Below are 12,243 nucleotides of genomic sequence, written 5' to 3' on the forward strand. Positions count from 1 at the left end.
GCAATTTAGTGAAATTACAGTGCTATTAAGTAATTATGGGAGAAATTAAATGCCTGTGCTATTGCACGATCGTTTTCTTTTTGTCTTAAATCGCAACTCTACTGTACTGATACGATACAGAAAAACAGTAAAGTATAATCCCAGTTTACCGTGAAGCTTGGAGAATTTACTTTCCCAATTAATCATTTCCTGGACATCTGATATATCGGTATACTCTTATACATAGGCTATATCACTGCAGCATATAAAATACCACTCATACCCAGGGCCACACAAACAATTCCATTTGAAACATAACCTCTCAATAGATGTAACTCACATGACTGAAGCGTCTTGCAGTAGTTAGTGCAAAAAGCACACGATAAATTCATTTTGTTGAACATTATTGGTTATTTTATTCATAAAACATGGAAAAATAAACTAAAGAAATAAATCTAGTGCATTTATTGGTGAAATGATTTGGAAAGAAGTGTTGTAGTAGAATTATCATGACTCTTGCTCACAGTTGTCTATATGCCCGCGGCCTGCCAATTTATTCCTCACCTGACCGCCATCATTCCACCCCATACTCGTCACTCAGCTGTTTTGCAGATAATACAATACATATGAACTGCAAGTGAAATAATTTTATCCAAAAAAGCAAACCTTCATTCCTATCAGCAATATTTTTTTCTTCTCTGCCACTAAAAATGTGTTCTAAGATGAATTTATACATCTTAGAATGTAATTCCACTGGTGGAGAGGATAAAATCTAGCTGCTAGAAATAAAGGTTTGCTTGTTGGATAAAATTACTGTGCTTGCAATTCATATGTATTTATTGCATCATCTGAAAACCAGCTGAATGGTGAGTGAGGGGTGGAATGACAGAGGTCTGGTGCAGAATAAATTGGTGGGTTACAGCCATATACAACAATCTCCCGATTATCCGGCGTAATAGAACCAAAGGCCTGCTGGATTCTGTCATGCGAAAGTCCCCCCTAGGGGCCTCTAACCCCCCAACCCGATAACACTAACCCACTTTCCCTACGAAACACTTCAAAACGTCAAAAAACAGATAACATATGTTCCTGCAAATTAAATACAGTACTGTATTATAATGTACTGGTAAGTACACTGTAATTTTACATACAGAAGCGATTTCATGCTGACGATGGGGATAATATCAAAGTCCCCCTAGCTAGGAGACCTGTTTTCTTTCACCTGGCAGTAATTTATAAACACACTGTCAGAGTATTACTTATTCCTGACTGTTTTGATATTGCTCAAGGGACCTGATCAGACTCAATAATACTCCAATACACAATACCCCTAGATGCAATAACCCCGGCTTAGTGATGGGGGTACAAGTACTCCAACACCCCGATACCGAATGGGCGAGCCCTGGTTTAAGGATGGGCCCTCTGATGTTGCGCCCACAGACAACGGGCCAAAATTTTGAATTGCGCGCATTTTTGCCATAAGGACACTGCCCCAACTTTCGCGATTTCAACTTTCGCGCATTATTTTCAGTCATAATTAGGTGTGAAAGTTGGTGCCCCACTGTACGTAAAATAATAAAAGTGACAACAATAATAATAACTGACACAATAGCAGTATTTTGGTAGCTACAACCCTAAGAATGGTTGGTTATCAGTTGTTGACGAGAGTGTAGAGGATGTGACAGAAGATCAGAAAGCTGAGGAAAAAGAGGAAAATGAACAAGGAATGGAACACCACAAGGTGAGCCAACCACTCATCAGCTGACCGAGATACAAACACGCAATCTCCAGATATGATCTCAATCTTGGACCGAACTGGCAATTTTATCTATCTACAGTATTGCCAGACGCCTTACTCCCATATGGGGTGGCCACAAACAAATGGCCTCCATGTCACCCTGTCCCTGCCATTTCCCTACCCTGCTCCCAGCTCACACCCCTCTCTCTCGTATACCTCTCCACCCCTTCCCTTTATCTCATCCTTGGTCTCCCCCTCCCTCTCTCCCCCTCCACCTCACTTAGTGTAGTGTTGCTCTGTTTTTAGGATTACTCTACACTGAGTGGCAAGCCAAATGATTTTCCGTAAACCAGGAAAGCATTTACAACGTTGGGTGGTAACCTAATAACCAACCAGAACGTGCTCCCTACGTGACAACAAATGGGTTGGCGGAGGGTTAGTGCCCCTCCCCGGAAAACAACTAACTAAAAATTAGAACAAGAAGCCTCAGCAATTTTAATTGGAAAATATTTTAATCTTTATCACCACATAGGTTTGCACACCTAATTATCTAAAATCAGTTTAAAAATTTGTACTTAATTTAATTCTATCTATCTATCTATTGCCAGATGCCTCAATCCCGCTCGGGCTGGCCACAAACAAATCGCCTCCATGTCGCCCTGTCCCACACCATTTCACTGTCCTGCTCCCAACTCACACCCCCCCTCTCTCATATACCTCTCCACCCCATCCCTCCATCTCATCCTCGGCCTCCCCCTCCCTCTCCCCCCCTCCACCTCACTCACATACACTCTCTTCGTCAGTCTTTCACCCTCCATCCTCTCCACATGGCCAAACCACTTCAGTGTGTTCCTCATAACGCTTCCTATCACATCCACATCCACACCACAATGCTCCTTTATATCCTCATTTGTCAGCCTGTCTCTCCATGTGACTCCACAGGCTCCTCTTAACTCATTTCCACTGCTCTCACTGTTGACTTGTGTCTTTCCAACAATGTCCAAGCTTCACTTCCATACGTTTGAGTTGGTATCACAGTACTGTCATGTAGTAACTTTTTCACTTCCATGCTCACTTCCCTGTTTCTTATCATTGCTTTCAAGGAACCAGCAACCTTTCTTCCCTGCTGTACCCTTTCAAGCACTTCACCCTCCAAACCTCCATCCTTACTCATCACACTACCCAAGTCCTTAAATGTACTCACATTTTCCAATTCTTCACCATCCAACCTCACTGTACATTCACTGACTTCACCCCTCTCAAAATTCACTCAGTTCACCATCCACATGAACTGCAGCCTTAGCATCATCATATATACTCTTCACAACATTCAACAACTTCCCATCTACTCCATATATTCTTAATACGGTACTTTCCACAATCCTTGTCTATCCACCCTGTCATATGCTTTCTCCAAATCCATGAATGCCGCAAACATCTTCTTTCCCTTCTCTAGAAACTTTTCCACTAAAGATCTAAGAATGAATATCTGATCTACACAACCTCTTCCCTTCCTAAAGCCTCCCTGTTCTTCTCCAACTAATTTCTCTGTTCTTTCTCTAACTCTGTCAAGAAGTATCCTACCATACACTTTTCCTATTATACTAAGAAGACAAATGCCCCTATGATTACCACACACTTCTTTTTCTCCTTTTCCTTTGTACAAGGGAATAATTATACCTGACTTCCAATCCTCCAGGACTCTACCTTCCTCCCAGGCCAATCTGCACATCTTCCACATCCATCCTACTGCTAGCTCTCCCCCATGCTTCAGCATTTCACCACACACTCCATCAATTCCTGGGTCTTTCCCCAATTTAACTTTCTCCATTGTTTCCACAACTTCTATCCTACTGATTTCTTCCTGTCTTCTCGCCTCCCTCCTTCTCCTAGCCATTCCCCAGCCACTTATACTCACATTACTTCCATCCTCTATGTTCAACAATTCCTTAAAGTGTTCTCTCCATCTGCTCACTTTTTCTCCGTTCTCCACAAGTAATCTACCATTTTTATCTTTCACTTCCCTGCTGCCTACTTCCTTAGCTTTTATCATTCTTTTTCTGTGCCTGCCCTCCTCTCTTCCTATTTCTCCTATCTTTCCTGTCACTTCTTATTCCTTTTCTTTCCTTTATAGGTGGCTTTACATTGAGTGACAAGCCAAATGGTTTCCTGTAAGCCAAGAAACCATTTACAACGCTGGGTGGTAACCACATAACCAAACCATACGTGCTTCCTACGTGTCAACAAGTGGGTTGGTGGAGGGTTGGTGCCCCTCCCTGTAAAACAACTAACTCAGTGTCAAATGGCCACCCTTTACGGGATTGTGCTGTCTGGCAATAGATAGACAGATAGATAGACTTCCCTGATAACTTCACTTCCACCCTGTCTTACTCTCTTCACCCTTTTCCAGAACATTTTCTTACAGTCCCTCCACTTTACACTCAAATTCCTTCCAAATTCCTCAACCACTCTCTTCTTACTCTCTCTTACTAATCTTTTCACCTCTCTCTTTCTTTCTACATATAACTCTCTCTTCCGCCTCTCAACTTCTTCCACGCCCCTATTTCTCATCCATTCATTGTATGCTTTCTTCTTTTGTGCCACAGCCTGTCTCATCTCTTCAGTCCACCACGCTGTTCCTTGCACCCCCCCTCCGTCTTCTCTTCATTCCACACACCACATCACATGCTGCACATATTTCTTCTGTGAATATCCTGCACACACCTTCCACATCCCCCATCTGCTCCAATTCATATTTGCCCAATCGTTCCTCCATTCTCTCTTATATTCTGCCTTTTTCTCATCCTCTCATAACCTCTCCACTCTCCTTGCAAATGCTCCTTCTTCCCGTCCTTCCCTTCTTCTATTTCTCCATCTTATTTGGATCTTGATTCTGGCCACCACTAAGCAGTGGTCAGATAGTCCACTCCCTCAACCTCTATAAGCTCTTACATCCATTACACATCTTCGCATCCTTTCATCCACACACACATAATCAATCATTGCCGTCCTTTCATTCAGTTCACCACCCACCCTTCTCATCACTCGCCATTTATACCTGTGGATCATTTTATGCCTGAAGAGGGTACTGGCTATCACCACCCTCCTCCCAGCACAAATGTCCACTAACACACTGCCATTCTCATCTATCCGAGCAGGCACATCCCACTCACCGCCTATTCCATCCACCTTCACATTCCCTACTTTACCATTCATATCACCGATCAAAAACACTCTCATTCCTTCCAAACTTTTCCATGCACACTTCCACATTTGTCCACAACTCTTCACTCACTCTGCTTGCACGATCTTGCGTTGGCACATGCACGCACACAATTGCCCACATTTGCATTCCAACTTTCAATCTTATCCACACAATCCTTGACCCAACTGATCCATACCCGGTACTCTCTTATGTTCTTCTTCTATCTTTTACTCACAACTATACAAACTCCTTTTGCCCTCTCATTCTCACCTACCCCTGCATATATACACCATCCATTCTCCCATTCTCTCACCTCTCCATTCAGTTTCAGTTACTCCACATACATCAACTTTCACACCCTCAAGCACCTGGACAATCTCTCTCTCTTTCACCTCATCATTCGCACCTCTTACATTCCATGTTGCGATTACCATGTCCTTTGTCCAGTCCTTGGTCGTCATCTTTTGGTCAGTCCTTGTCCAAGGCTTCTTGTTCGTCTTTTTAGTTGTTTTCCGGGGAGGGGCACTAACCCTCCCCTAACCCTTTTAGTCGCCTTGTACGACAAGCAGGGATACTGGGGGAGTATTCTTGAAAAACCTCCCTACCCCCAGGGTGGATTAATTTAATTATTAATAGAAAATCAGGATTCAGTGCAAAAATTTCTTAAAGTTAGCAGAAGTGTTTTGCCTCTAGCCTAACAACTTGCCTTGATGGACTTTTGTTTTGTATAAATATTGATTTACAATGCACACACATTTTTTTTTGTACTCAAAATAAATATTTATGAAAAACAGAAGTCTGTCATGGCGTGCTGACGATCTGAAGGGAAATATCTGCTAACATTGGCGCATTTTATCTCTGAAACCTTATTTTTTAATTAAGTTATATTAAATACCATTTTTTTTGCGGACTTCAGATAATTAGGTGTGTATGAGCCTCTGTGGGAAAAATAAATTAAAATATTTTCCAATGAAAAGTGCCAATTTGGTATTTAGTCGCACCAAGTCGGGTGAGCTAAGTGAGTCGGAATGGATACCATTGACTTTGTCTGCAAGAAAATTTATTTTTTTATTACTTATGAGTTTTACTGTGTCCAAGCCTTGCTTAAATTGTACTGTTGTGCAATAAATGATTTACAGTGGCATTTGAGAATGGAAAGAGGCAAACAGGATATTGCCACGAGTGAGAAGGAACTAGGTGGTGGCGACCATCATCCACTCACTTGATGTAGTGCTGCCTACTTCTTCCTTAGCCTTTATCATTCTTTTTCTGTGCCTCCCCTCCTCTCTTCCTATTTCTCGCATCTTTCCTGTCACTTCTTATTGCTTTTCTTTCCTTTACAGGTGGCTTTACATTGAGTGACAAGCCAAATGGTTTCCTGTAAGCCAAGAAACCATTTACAACGCTGGGTGGTAACCATATAACCAAACCATACGTGCTCCCTACGTGTGAACAAGTGGGTTGGTGGAGGGTTAGTGCCCCTCCCCTTAAAACAAATAACTCAAAGTCAAATGGCCACCCCTTAAGGGATTATGGTGTCTGGCAATAGATAGATAGATAGATAGAGAAGGAACTGGTGGGGTGAAGCAGGATGGTGGCCATGATGCTTTTCATGTATGAAAATATCCTCTTGTGTGTGTTACAAATGGCCTTGATCGAGCATAAACCTTGCTAAAATTATATTGTGTTGTGCAGCAGACTGCTTACAGTTTTATATGAGAGAATAATGGCCAGAGTTTCGTGAGAATATGGCATTTGATAATATTGTCCGGCCTCAGCCTGCGTCCGTGAAATCCAAAATCCGGGAAATTGGGGTATGGGAAATGGAGGGTCGAATGTATATACAGTAACCCCTCCAATATCCGGATCAATAGAGCCATAGGCAGGTCCGGATAGTGGTCCTGTCCGGATATTGGGCCCCAGCTTATGGACTAGTACTTACGGACCCTAACTCTGAAAAACACCTATACAACTCCCTCTGGACATGCATAGCACCTATTTAAGACCCAAATCACACCAATAAGGGTCATAAAAGACTGAAATAAATGCAAAAGAACCATAAAATGAGGTTTTAGAGGTGAGTTTATACAATATTAAACATTCTGGGTACTTACAAGTCCCTTGGTCTTGGACTGGTTTGAACCGCCAGTTTGCAGTCCACAGTTAATCCTCTGCACTCTAAATTCTAATTTCTTAACACTGCACAACACTGTAAATTCCTGTGTGTTCTAGTGGCAAGGTATTGCAGTTTATTCACTGTTTATTCACAAAAAACAAGCACCTGTGGCTTGCACTGTTATGAGTATCTGCTCTCCATCGGAGTTAAGCTGTGACTGTTGATGTTGGTGGGGTAACAGAGTTGCCAGATCGCAACAGCCACATTACCATTCTCCTCAACTTTCATTGTCAAATATAACTTTTCATTACCAAATTCGTAAAGCTAGCATATATTCTTCACTAATTGTATATACAAGTGGAAATACATGTAATCACTCTCCTTATAACTTTTTTTTTTTTTTTTTTTTTTTTTTTTTTTTTTGTGTCCGACTCTGGGCAAAGGCTCAGGGCCTATTTCTTGGGGGCAGTTGCCTATCCCAAGGCCCAGTAGTCCTCCTACACCTCCACATGTCACCACTTCGGCGCTAACACCCACCGTCCATATTGAATACATGCTAGGGCTGTCTCATACAGGACTGGTGTATTGGTATTAGCGGGGGTATTTTTACGACATGTCGGCGGGTCATCTGGTAGATCAGGAAAGTCTGCAACTAACACCATGTTGATTATTTTCACACTATGTAGGGTAGCAGATTAATCAGAGAGAGCAAACAATCCACCATCTCCATCCTGTGTATCCTCATACATGTGAAAAATCCATTTGGTAATGCATTATTCTAATGCATTACCAAACGAATTTTTCATTACCAAATTGGCCCACACTTGGTAATGAAAAATACCAAATGGCAACCTGACAGGGGAGGGGGGAGGGGGAGGAAGGAAGGGGTGAAGGGACCATGGTGTAACAGCTGTTTGGCGCCAGGCGGGAATTTCAAATTATGGGAGGGAAAAAAGTCAGATTTTTTTCGAATTTTTTGCAGTTTTTGGCCCATTTTGGGAATATTGGATCCCAGGAGGATTATGTCCGGTTAGTGGGGATGTTCGGATATTGGGCGTTCGGATATTAGAGGGATTACTGTATATAGTAATCCCTTTAAGACCAGGATGCCCAAGACTCGGACATTCCAAGTCCCGGAGATTTTGGGCTTGGATCCATCAGTCCAAGTCTGGGATTATTCCCCAAGATATTCGGACATCTGGGGAACGCACACACACACACACACACACACACACACACACACACACACACACACACACACACAAAAACGACGTGTTCATCCCTACTTGAAATTTGCCGCACGGTGACAAACAGCTGTGTTTTGGGGCGCAGTACTGAGCGATGTCCAATAGAAAACCCCTCCATACTCCCCATTTCCTGCCTACCTACCGTCGTGACTGAATGCTCGTTGCCATGGCTGCCCATGTGCTCGCTTTTGTGAATAAACAGTGAATAAACTGAAATACCTTGCCACTAGACCACATGGGAATTTACAGTGTTGTGACGTCTTAAAAAATTAGAATTCAGAGTGCAAAGGATTAAGTGGAGAATGCAACACTGGTGTGTTGCAACTGGCGTGGCACAAGTAAGAACAGAATGTGCAGTGTTAAACAATTATAATTCACAGTGCAAAGGATTAAGTGCAGCGCAACACTGGATTACTGTGTGTGCTTCAAGTGCACCTTCACCACTGTCAGAGTCATAGAGGAGGCGAGTTAATCTCTGTGACTGCCACGGACGTGTTGTAAGTACCCTGTACACTGCTAAATATTTTCCTTACTTCTAATTTCTCATTCTCTGGCTTCTTTTCATTCATTTTAAGGTTTCTGTTCCTTATTTTTGTGAACAGGGTCTTAAACAGGTGCTGTGCATGTCCGGTAGTGAGTTATTTAGGTGGCTTTCAAAGTTAGGTTGTGTTGGGGTCTGTAAGTACATGTTCAAGGGCATTTCTTCCCAAGTCTCAGACGTTGCTTGGGCTCTATTACCTCGGATCTTGGAGGGATTACTGATATATATATATATATATATACAGTAGAGGATGGAAGTAATGCGAGTATAAGTGGCTGGGGCATGGCTGGGAGGAGGAGGGAGGTGAGAAGACAGGAAGAAATCAGTAGGATAGAAGTTGTGGAAGCAATGAAGAAAGTTAAATCGGGGAAAGCCCCAAGAATTGATGGAGTGTGTGGTGAAATGCTGAAGCATGGGGGAGAGATAATAGCTGAATGGATGTGGAAGATGTGCAGATTGGCCTGGGAGGAAGGTAGAGTCCCGGAGGATTGGAAGTCAGGTATAATTATTCCCTTGTACAAAGGAAAAGGGGAAAAAGAAGTGTGTGGTAATCATAGGGGCATTTGTCTTCTTAGTATAATAGGAAAAGTGTATGGTAGGATACTTATTGACAGAGTTAGAGAAAGAACAGAGAAATTAGTTGGAGAAGAACAGGGAGGCTTTAGGAAGGGAAGAGGTTGTGTGGATCAGATATTCATTCTTAGATTTTTAGTGGAAAAGTTTCTAGAGAAGGGAAAGAAGTTGTATGCAGCGTTCATGGATTTCGAGAAAGCATATGACAGGGTGGATAGACAAGGATTGTGGAAAGTGTTAAGAATATATGGAGTAGATGGGAAGTTGTTTTGAATGCTGTGAAGAGTATGTACGATGGTGCGAAGGCTGCAGTGCGTGTGGATGGTGAACTAAGTGAATTTTTCTCTTTGAAAGTTGGTTTGAAACAGGGATGTGTCATGTCTCCATGGTTGTTCAATCTGTACATGGATGGGGTAATAAAAGAGGTACAAGGTAGGGTAGTGGATGTTGGAGTGGCCCTGGTGAGAGAGGATAGTGTTTGGAAACTCCCTGTACTGTTGTTTGCAGATGATACTGTGTTGTTGAGTGAAGACGAAGGGGAGCTGCAAGGCTTGGTGGATGAGTCTGAGAGAGTGTGTAAGAAACGGAATCTAAAGGTGAATGTAGGGAAGAGTAAAGTGATGGTCTTTGAGAGTGGTGAAGTCAGTGAATGTACATGAGGAATTGGAAAATGTGAGTACGTTTAAGTACTTGGGTAGTGTGATGAGTAACGATGGAGGTTTGGAGGGTGAAGTGCTTGAAAGGGTACAGAAGGGAAGAAAGGTTGCTGGTTCTTTGAAAGCAGTGATAAGAAACAGGGAAGTGAGCATGCAAGTGAAAAAGTTACTACATGACAGTATTGTGATACCAACTCTAACGTACGGAAGTGAAGCTTGGACGTTGTTGGAAGGACACAAGTCAAGAGTGAGAGCAGTGGAAATGAGTTATTTAAAAGGAGTCTGTGGAGCCACATGGAGAGACAGGCTGACGAATGAGGATATAAAGGAGCTTTGTGGTGTTGATGTGGATGTGATAGGAAGCGTTATGAGGAACACACTGAGGTGGTTTGGCCATGTGGAGAGGATGGAGGGTGAAAGACTGATGAAGAGAGTGTATGTGAGTGAGGTGGAGGGGGGAAGAGGAAGGGGGAGGCCGAGGATGAGATGGAGGGATGGGGTGGAGAGGTATATGAGAGAGGGGGGTGTGAGTTGGGAGCAGGGCAGTGAAATGGCGGGGAACAGGGCGACTTGGAGGCGATTTGTTTGTGGCCACCCCAAATGGGATTGAGGCGTCTGGCAATAGATAGATAGATAGATACAAGTGCTTGTGGGCCCTTCGGGCCCCTTGCACTTGCTCCTGTGGAGGGCTTTCATGCTGCTAAGTTTATTTTAGTAGTGCCTATGGGAAAAAAATTCTACAGAGATCCTATGCTGGGTGCATGGAGTACGGTAGCGTATTTGGTCAAAATGTGATCATTCATTAAATATAGTAAAAGTTTTTCAATCGTCACAGGACCAAGTTTTTTCACATCGGCGAATTTTTTGCAATTTTGTGCCAATACTGGTAAGATTTGAATGTGTAGTTTCGGCTGCCCAAAATACATACACACACATGGCCAGTGCTATAGTAAATTGTATATATATAAATATATATATAAAAGCAATAACAAAGGATCCAGATAACACTTCATTCCAATAAGAAATTTTGAAATAACACTTGTCATCATAGTCAAATCTGATGAAATTATCGTTTATGCCCCCAACTCCACTTCAATTTTATTTTTTCAGAAACCCATTGATTTTAGTGTTTTCTGTTGGATTTTGATTATCAATTTTACCGCAAATTACCCATTTTCGTGTTCTGCCTCCCTCCTATCCCCACTTCAACCCCCCCAAAACGGGCATTTTGTGATATAATCAGCAATAAAAATCGTACAGAAATCACTAAAATAGTAAAAAAAAAAAGAACTGCCGGTATATAGCTGATTAACTGTGTTTTTTTTTTTATTAACCTAACCTAACCAATCAACCCTAACCTTGTATAAGGCTGTGCTGTATTAAATGAACTAACCTTAATTTACAATGAATTTGTAAAATCCATAGTCACAACTCGGACATCTGCCCTAGACAGTTGCCATGGCTAAACTAAATTCAAAATCATATGAAGGGCCTCCCTTTCGTATTTAGGGAAATTAGGTTGGAATTGATTGGCCTTAAACAAAGGAAACTGTAAGGAGGTCACTCATTGGCCAAAGTCCATGATTCATTAAAAATGACCACCCTTCACATCGGATTACTTATTGGCCGCTGCTCAAGGCCAGTAAAGCGCGGTGGAAACCAACATAAGAATGCAATCATAACTTATCGGATCTGGCCGTGACAAGACCAGCTTCCGACCAAAATTTCAGAAAATAAAAGAAAATCTGGTAAATTTTTAGAAGTAACCAACGTTTTTTTTTACTATTATTCTTTTGGTTTCCAATGCAAAATAGTGTTCAAATTAATTTTGACCTTCATTTTTTGGGGAAAATCCCCTTTTTGGAATTTTGCATAAGAATTACAAAAGTAGGTTTATCCCCCAAAATCAAGATCAAAATTAATTTCAGACACTATTTTGCATTAAACTAACCTAACCTGACCCAACCTAACCTGACCCAACCTAACCTAATCTAAGGCCTGACATAGACCGAGTGCACACGCCTGCACCAGTCAATATGGCGCGACATTCATCCGCTACTGAGCAACAGCCTAACCTAAGCCACTATATGACTAATCCAACAAAATTCGCTCCCTCAACTCAAACTAGGCTTAAAAGGTAAGTCTTAGTTAGAATAGTTCAGGGACGTAATATAATGAAAATTGGTAA

The 12,243-nt window shown here is 42.1% G+C and overlaps 1 protein-coding gene across 2 annotated transcripts in view; it reads right to left on the reverse strand.

The window, feature by feature from the left end:
- PQBP1 (poly-glutamine tract binding protein 1) overlaps positions 1-12,243 on the reverse strand; it is a 91,965-nt gene that overhangs the window by 78,931 nt on the left and 791 nt on the right. The window lies entirely within an intron of this gene.

Source organism: Coenobita brevimanus, chromosome 111, assembly GCF_032717465.1.
Source record: "Coenobita brevimanus isolate Jiangsu-jjx chromosome 111, ASM3271746v2, whole genome shotgun sequence".
In the NCBI taxonomy this organism is placed as follows: Eukaryota; Metazoa; Arthropoda; class Malacostraca; order Decapoda; family Coenobitidae; genus Coenobita; species Coenobita brevimanus.